General features: G+C 41.7%; 1 long non-coding RNA gene across 3 annotated transcripts; it reads right to left on the bottom strand.

The window, feature by feature from the left end:
* Positions 1–598: 598 nt before the first annotated feature.
* LOC125538535 lies at positions 599–3,095 on the bottom strand. Of its 3 annotated transcripts, none has more exons than XR_007296400.1 (4): positions 2,817–3,095; positions 2,486–2,724; positions 997–1,914; positions 599–886 (listed from the first exon to the last, which is right to left on the bottom strand). It is a non-coding gene; the product is annotated as an uncharacterized LOC125538535 (long non-coding RNA). The 3 variants fall into 3 exon arrangements; XR_007296401.1 differs by having other exon boundaries at positions 599–1,606; positions 1,752–1,914; positions 2,817–3,085; XR_007296399.1 differs by having other exon boundaries at positions 599–1,914; positions 2,817–3,083.
* Between the last annotated feature and the right edge of the window lie 5,428 nt (positions 3,096–8,523).

Raw genomic sequence — 8,523 nt, forward strand, 5'->3', positions numbered from 1 at the left:
GAGCTATCTTCCATGCAAATTAAGAAATTAACACAGGGAAGTCCTATTATGAGCCCGAGCTGAGATGGTCTCGTTATCCTTCCCGTCCAAGCGCTTCCAGATTCGCATTGCACCAGGTATACGGCAGTGTATTCGAAATAATATATGCATGGCGTGGCCCACCTACCGACCAGCATTAATGTGACGTCTCCGCTACCCGTTTGCCGGCTTGGACGCTTCTTAACGATACAGGCTGTTACCCTACCGTTCTGAACCAACGGACGCCGTCTTCATCGGCCCATTTACTCCCACCTGTTCTTGCCTGTACACATTGGCAAACTCTGGAAGTGTCAAGTGCGGTGTACACAAATAATTCCTCTGCACCCAAATCCAAATTCAGTAACTCCCAGTTCTGCAGCATGAAAAACAGTTTCACTTCACAATTGTTTTCCATGCAGACATCGCAAAAGCAGACCAAAATGCGGCAGCACAAACAATCTTCAGTAATCCACAGACCGACCTGTGCACCTCATCACCTCTCAGATTGCCCACACACAGAGATCATGAAAACAAACCACATAGCATTCCCTTGGAGAGTACATGCATAGGAGCTCAACGGTGCAACAACAGCAGATCAATACAACACCAAAACAATACATGTGAAATGGATCATCGTCAGTTACGACTCTAAAAACTGTATCTCGAATTACATAATGAACAGTTCAGATCCGCACTCACAACTTTCCCTTCTCTGCAGTCCAAATCACATTCAGCTACCTCTGCATGTACATTCTGATGTGTCAATACGAGAATGGATTCCTATACATTTGATCCTTATGATAATGGGCCAGGTGTGCTGGCAGTAGGCTTCCTTTGTCCACCTCTTCACTATATGTTTGACTGGAATCTGATTCACACGGATAAAATCGATGGCTTACATTTCAGGAATAGGACAGTTCATTGATAAAACTGAACAAAGTTTCAAACCATACGGGGACACATTTTCATGGTACTCACCAAGCATCCGCAGACGATATCCTGCATGCAACACGTCCTCTCTACACTCAATCTGCTCTTCCAATACCTTATGCCAAAATCTTTCTCCCATGAATATATGTTGTCAAAATTGTACGCCTCTCCGAGGGAGTCGAAACTTGTATCTACTGTGGTACAATCACATTCTCTGTAGGGTTCTATGCAAAACCCCTCATGGCTTTTAGGCAGTCACGCGCGACAGGCACAGTGTCCTGCAAGGCTGTGCTGCACCTATGATTGTTCAGAAACAAAAGGCAGTCACGTGCGACGGGCATGGTGTCTTTACCCTGCAAGCCAACTGTGTTTTTTTTGGGGAAGCAATAGCTTATATTACTTGACCAACAACAGCAAGTTCATGCTGTATACAATTGTTCAGAGATGCCGGGACCTAGTAGAACCGCGCACACTCCGGCAAGGAGCTAGAAGCATGTTTGGCAGTTAAATGTGCAGCTAAATTTAACTCAGGCCTTACAAAGCTGAACTGGAAAATAAATAAAAAAACCACTGAGCTCTTGGATTTCAAGGAGAATAGGTAGAACAGAAGCACGATTCTTCTTGTGGCTTTTCCATATCTCAATCAAACCCTCACAATCTGTTTTCAGGTGAACATTTGTTTAATAATCTCTAATGGGTTTAAACTTTTTACTGTCGACTATACTAAAAAAATCATCATTTGACAGAATAAAAACATGACTCAACCGAATAGCATTTTCATAATGTACATGAACAATACTTACTGGAACATTCGAGACTTTCATGGGGATATAAAGCTACTTTTGGTCATCCATCAAGCGGAGCCGAAAGAGAACAGAGATGGCTTCAAAAGTTCAAATCCTTGACAGAAGGTGCTCCAAGATTCTTCCTGAACTTGTTGTGGCTATCATTGGGACGCCTGTCCACCTTTAGTAAATAAAAAATATGCATATATATGCAGAGTAAGAAGATGGATTTTGTTCATCGATCTTACCTATAAAGCAATCATCAACATACAAAACAAAGGCAAATATAGCATGATTTTTTCTAATCACAGGGAGCAATCAGCCTACCAACACAGGCACATATCTATGAATTTTCAAAATGCATACACCAAACATACTACAAACACCAGTACATAATTTAGTAATTTCCTTACTGCAGAGATCAACCAGCCTGAAAACATAGGCTCTCGTATAGTAAAAATTATCTAAATACAGGGAGCAAACAGTCTGCAATCACCAGTACATAAATCAGAAATCTTTTCACTACAGAGAGTAATTAGCCTGCATCCGTACTTTCAGAGACTACAGGCGCCTGAATTTTGTGAATGCAGAGAACAAATCAGTGTGCAAACACAGGCACATACAGCAGGAAATTTATTAATGCAGACAGCAACCCGCACTTGCTCTAACTGCATGATATATTCAGTCATTTCTACTTCCATTTTCTAAGTCACAGAATATCGGATGGAAGGCAAAGTTTCTACTTCACCAACCTTTTGTTCCACCCCGGTGCTTGGGGATTCATCTTCCCCGTCGACAGCTCCGACCTTGGTGGCGAGCTCTCCCTTCTGTTCGCCGCCGCTTCCTTTGCCAAGAAGATTTGTGCTTCGCCACTGTCCACCGCCGTTGCACTGCCTCCCGCTCCGCCTGCAATGCCACTTGCAGATCCTCCACGGCAGAGACATTGACAACCACAGGAACCGGCTCCCCTACCTCCTCAAGCAGACTAAATCTGAATCTTGCAACAAATCCATCTCTGGATCAGCTAACAAGAGGGCTACAAAATGGAGGCAGCATCCCTGGAAAAAGCAAAGATCCACGCACCTGCTAATTAGTTGCACCAGAAACTCCATGGCGGCTCGCCGGCGACGCCAGTTGCCTCCGTCCCCGGGTCTTTAGCTTCCAAATGACACACGCCGTAGCCGAGAAGAATCTCGGTCCTGCCCTCAATTCGTTTTTGCTGCCATCACTACACGGAAAGCCAATTTCCTGGTCCACGGATCAGACGGGGACGCGGGCTCTGATCCACATGGCTCACCACGCGAGACCGACGGCCGTCCGCACTATCCTCAGATCCGTCAAACCTACCCCGCAGTAATGGCCCACCACCCAGCGCTGCCGCATACGTATTTCGCTACAGCGCTTGATTTTCTCGCGAACCGCCTGCACGCGTATAGAACTCTGGCACAGATCCACGAGCGCTAACTGACGACGTAGATAACGAGCTCATTTGAGCTCGAGCGCAATTAGCTCCGCGTCCGGAGGGGGAAGTCCTATTATGAGGGGAATTTCTTGGGTAGCCATACTTTTGATTCTTATAATGCTATGTTAGATTTATTTGGCTCACCACCTCTTTTGGTTAATGGAACTATGTTAACTTTGGAGCATGTTATGCAAAGACTTGAAATTATTGAAAATAAAGTTGCTACCATTGAATTAATTGAAAATCTAGACAAAAATATCAACAATCAAATTACCCAATATTGATCTAGGGTAGGAATGACTTTGAAAAATATTAAGGAAAAGGAACCCATAGTTAATGAGAAAATAAATCTAGATTCCACTAGAATCGATAAACTTGAGGGTATCATTACAAACTTGGGAACCGCTTTTTCTTCCATAAAGAATACTTCAAGTCCTCCTACTAAAATTGCCAAGCTTATTTATGTTCCTAAAAATAAGGGTGAATCATCTAGTAAGGAAACTGCGGATCTTAAATCTATAAGTATTCATCCCAATCTTTTTGCTATCATTAAGGAACCAATTTCTACAAACAAATTTCTCGATCTTGTGCCTAAGAGTTTGATAATCACTATAAAGAAAGAAATTCCTAAGGGAGATAGATGTCTCATTGAATAATTTCCTACCAAAGATGGCAATACCAGATCTATTCTTGTCTTGTTATGCCTAGCTAGGGGCGTTAACGGATTAGCGCTTGTTGGGAGGCAACCCAATTTTATTTTTTGTCCTCCTTGCTTTTTTACTCCTGTTTAGTAATAAATAATTTATTTAGCCTATGTTTTGGTTGTGTTTTTGTGTTTTTAATTTAGTGTTTGTTCCAAGTAGAACCCGTTGGGAAGACTTGGGGAAAGTCTTGTTGAACTTGCTGTAAAAACAGAACTTTAGCGCGTTCACGAGAAGTGCTGTAATTTTTATTTGAAGTGCTATTTAGTTAATTCTTTTTGAATATGATTATAGATAAATTCCTCACGTCCAGAAATTTATTTTAGAATTTTTGGGGTTCCAGATCTTGCGCTAGCTACAGATTACTACAGACTGTTCTGTTTTTGACAGATTCTGTTTTTCGTGTGTTGTTTGCTTATTTTGATGAATCTATGGCTAGTAAAATAGTTTATAATCCATAGAGAAGTTGGAATACAGTAGGTTTAACACCAATATAAATAAAGAATGATTTCATTACAGTACCTTGAAGTGGTCTTTTGTTTTCTTTCGCTTAAGGAGCTCACGAGATTTTCTACTTTAAGTTTTGTGTTGTGAAGTTTTCAAGTTTTGGGTAAAGATTTGATGGATTATGGAACAAGAAGTGGGAAGAGCCTAAGCTTGGGGATGCCCATGGCACCCCCAATATAATTAAAGGACACCTAAAAGCCAAAGCTTGGGGATCCCCCGGAAGGCATCCCCTCTTTCGTCTACTTCTATCGGTAACTTTACTTGGAGCTATATTTTTATTCACCACATGATATGTGTTTTGCTTGGAGCGTCTTTTATGATTTGAGTCTTTTCTTGTTAGTCTACCACAATCATCCTTGCTGTACACACCTTTTGAGAGAGCCATACATGATTTGGAATTTGATAGAATACTCTATGTGCTTCACTTATATCTTTTGAGCTTTATAGTTTTGCTCTAGTGCTTCACTTATATCTTTTAGAGCACGGTGGTGGATTTGTTTTATAGAAACTATTGATCTCTCATGCTTCACTTAGATTATTTTGAGACTCTTAATAGCATGGTAATTTTGCTTAAAATCCTAATATTCTTGGTATGCAAGATTAATAATTAAACTTTCTCATGAGTGTGTTGAATACTAAGTGAAGTTTGATGCTTGATGATTGTTTTGAGATATGGAGGTAATAATATCAAAGTCATGCTAGTTGAGTAGTTTTGAAATTGAGAAATACTTGTGTTCAAGTTTGCAAGTCCCGTAGCATGCACGTATGGTAAACGTTATGCAACAAATTTGAAACATGACGTGTTATTTGGTTGTCTTCCTTATGAGTGGCGGTCGGGGACGAGCGATGGTCTTTTCCTACTAATCTATCCCCCTAGGAGCATGCGCGTAGTGCCGAGGTTTTTGATGAATTGTAGATTTTTTCAATAAGTATGTGAGTTCTTTATGACTAACGTTGAGTCCATGGATTATACGCACTCTCACCCTTCCATCTCTGCTGAATTCTATGTGGACCCTGAGTCCGTATGATTATATTTGTAAGAGATAATTATTGTATATATGTAGCCAGTAGTGTCGGATAGATATACGAGAACTTGTTGTTCGACCAATCTCTCGGAGAAGGAGAGGTGGTCGATATCACTTCTCTCTGTATGCATATATGTTCATGACGATCTTCTGTTTCCTTTGTTTGGTTACTAGCTAGCTAGCGTGTCTAGTCCTCTCTATACGTATGTATAGTACGTAGCGTCGACCAAGCACGGACATAAGAGAGGACACTTCTCTCTATTAATTATAGCTAGCTAACACAATATATGAAACACCTAAATTAACCCCCCAAAACCCCCAAACCCCCCCCTTTTCAAAAAAAACAAAAACCCCAGCCACAGAAATGCTGACGCGTGGATGCCTATTGGTCCCGGTTGGTGCCACCAACCGGGACCAAAGGGTCTCCTGCCTGGGCTCCGCGCACAGGCCACGTGGAGGCCCATTTGTCCCAGTTCTGGATTGAACCGGGACTAAAGGGACAGGGCATTAGTACCGACCCTTTAGTCCCGGTTCCAGAACCGGGACAAAAGGCCCTTACGAACCGGGACAACAGGCCCTTTTTCTACCAGTGTAGCCTCTTCGGTACCGTGCATTGCCCTTTCTCACATTGAGAGTTGGCGCAAACTTCGCCAGTGCATCCAAACCCCGTGATATTATACGCTCTTTCACACATAAACCTCCTTATATCTTCCTCAAAACAGCCACCATACCTACCTATTATGGCATTTCCATAGCCATTCCGAGATATATTGCCATGCAACTTTCCATCATTCCGTTCATCATGACACATTCATTATTGTCATATTGCTTAGCATGATCATGTAGTTGACATAGTATTTGTGGCAAAGCCACCGTTCATAATTCTTTCATACATGTCACTCATGCATCATTGCATATCCCGATACACCGCCGGAGGCATTCATATAGAGTCATCTTTTGTTCTAGTATCGAGTTGTAATCATTGAGTTGTAAATAAATAGAAGTGGGATGATCATCATTTTCTAGAGCATTGTCCCAAGTGAGGAATTATAAAAAAAGAGAAACGCCATAAAAAAAGAGAAGGCCCAAAAAATTGAGAGAAAAAGAGAGAAGGGACAATGTTACTATCCTTTACCACACTTGTGCTTCAAAGTAGCACCTTAATCTTCATGTTAGAGAGTCTCTTGTTTCGTCACTTTCATATACTAGTGTGAATTTTTCATTATAGAACTTGGCTTGTATATTCCAACAATGGGCCTCCTCAAGTGCCCTAGGTCTTCGTGAGCAAGCAAGTTGGATGCACACCCACTAGTTTCTTTTGTTGAGCTTTCATACATTTATAGCTCTAGTGCATCCGTTGCATGGCAATCCCTACTCCTTGCATTAACATCCATCGGTGGGCATCTCCATAGCCCATTGATTAGCCTCGTTGATGTGAGACTTTATCCTTTTTGTCTTCTCCACATAACCCCCATCATTATACTCTATTCCACCCATAGTGCTATGTCCATGGCTCGCGCTCATATATTGCGTGAAAGCTTATAGGTTTGAGATTACTAAAGTATGAAACAATTGCTTGGCTTGTCATCGGGGCTATGCATGATGAGAGCATTCTTGTGTGACGAAAATGAAACTTGACTAAACCATATGATTTTGTAGGGATGAACTTTCTTTGGTCATGTTATTTTGAGAAGACATAATTGCTTAGTTAGTATGCTTGAAGTATTATTATTTTTATGTCAATATGAACTTTTGTCTTGAATCTTTCGGATCTGAATATTCGTACCACAATTAAGAAGAATTACATTAAAATTATGCCAAGTAGCACTCCGCATCCAAAATTCTGTTTTTTATCATTTACCTACTCGAGGACGAGCAGGAATTAAGCTTGGGGATGCTTGATACGTCTCCAACGTATCTATAATTTTTGATTGCTCCATGCTATATTATCTATTGTTTTGGACATTATTGGGCTTTATTATCCACTTTTATATTATTTTTGGGACTAACCTATTTACCGGAGGCCCAGCCCAGAATTGCTGTTTTTTTTGCCTATTTTAGGGTTTCGAAGGAAAGGAATATCAAACGGAGTCCAAACGGAATGAAACCTTCGGGAACGTGATTTTATCAACGAACAAGACCCGGGGAGACTTGGACCCTACGTCAAGGCACAAGAGAGGAGGCCACGAGGTAGGGGGCGCGCCTGCCTACCCCAGGCGAGCCCTCCACCCTCATGGGCCCCCTGTTGCTCCACCGACATACTCCTTCCTCCTATATATATATCCACGTACCCCCAAACGATCAGAGACGGAGCCAAAACCCTAATTCCACTGCCGTAACTTTATGTATCCACGAGATCCCATCTTGGGGCCTGTTCCGGAGCTCCGCCGGAGGGGGCATCGATCTCGGAGGGCTTCTACATCAACACCATAGCCCCTCCGATGAAGTGTGAGTAGTTTACCTTAGACCTACGGGTCCATAGTTAGTAGCTAGATGGCTTCTTCTCTCTTTTTGGATCTCAATACAATGTTCCCCCTCTCTTGTGGAGATCTATTCGATGTAATCTTCTTTTTGCGGTGTGTTTGTTGAGACCGATGAATTGTGGGTTTATGATCAAGTCTATCTATGAACAATATTTGAATCTTCTCTGAATTCTTTTATGTATAATTGGTTATCTTTGCAAGTCTCTTCAAATTATCAGTTTGGTTTGGCCTACTAGATTGATCTTTCTTGCAATGGGAGAAGTGCTTAGCTTTGGGTTCAATCTTGCGGTGTCCTTTCCTAGTGACATAGGGGCAGCAAGGCATGTATTGTATTGTTGCCATCGAGGATAACAAGATGGGGTTTTCATCATATTGCATGAGTTTATCCCTCTACATCATGTCATCTTGCTTAAGGCTTACCCTGTTTTTAACTTAATACTCTAGATGCATGTTGGATAGCGGTCGATGAGTGGAGTAATAGTAGTAGATGCAGGCAGGAGTTGGTCTACTTGTCTCGGACGTGATGCCTATATACGTGATCATGCCTAGATATTCTCATAACTATGCTCAATTCTATCAATTTCTCAACAGTAATTTGTTCACCCACCGTAG

Source organism: Triticum urartu, chromosome 1 (genome assembly GCF_003073215.2).
Source record: "Triticum urartu cultivar G1812 chromosome 1, Tu2.1, whole genome shotgun sequence".
Classification (NCBI taxonomy): domain Eukaryota; kingdom Viridiplantae; phylum Streptophyta; class Magnoliopsida; order Poales; family Poaceae; genus Triticum; species Triticum urartu.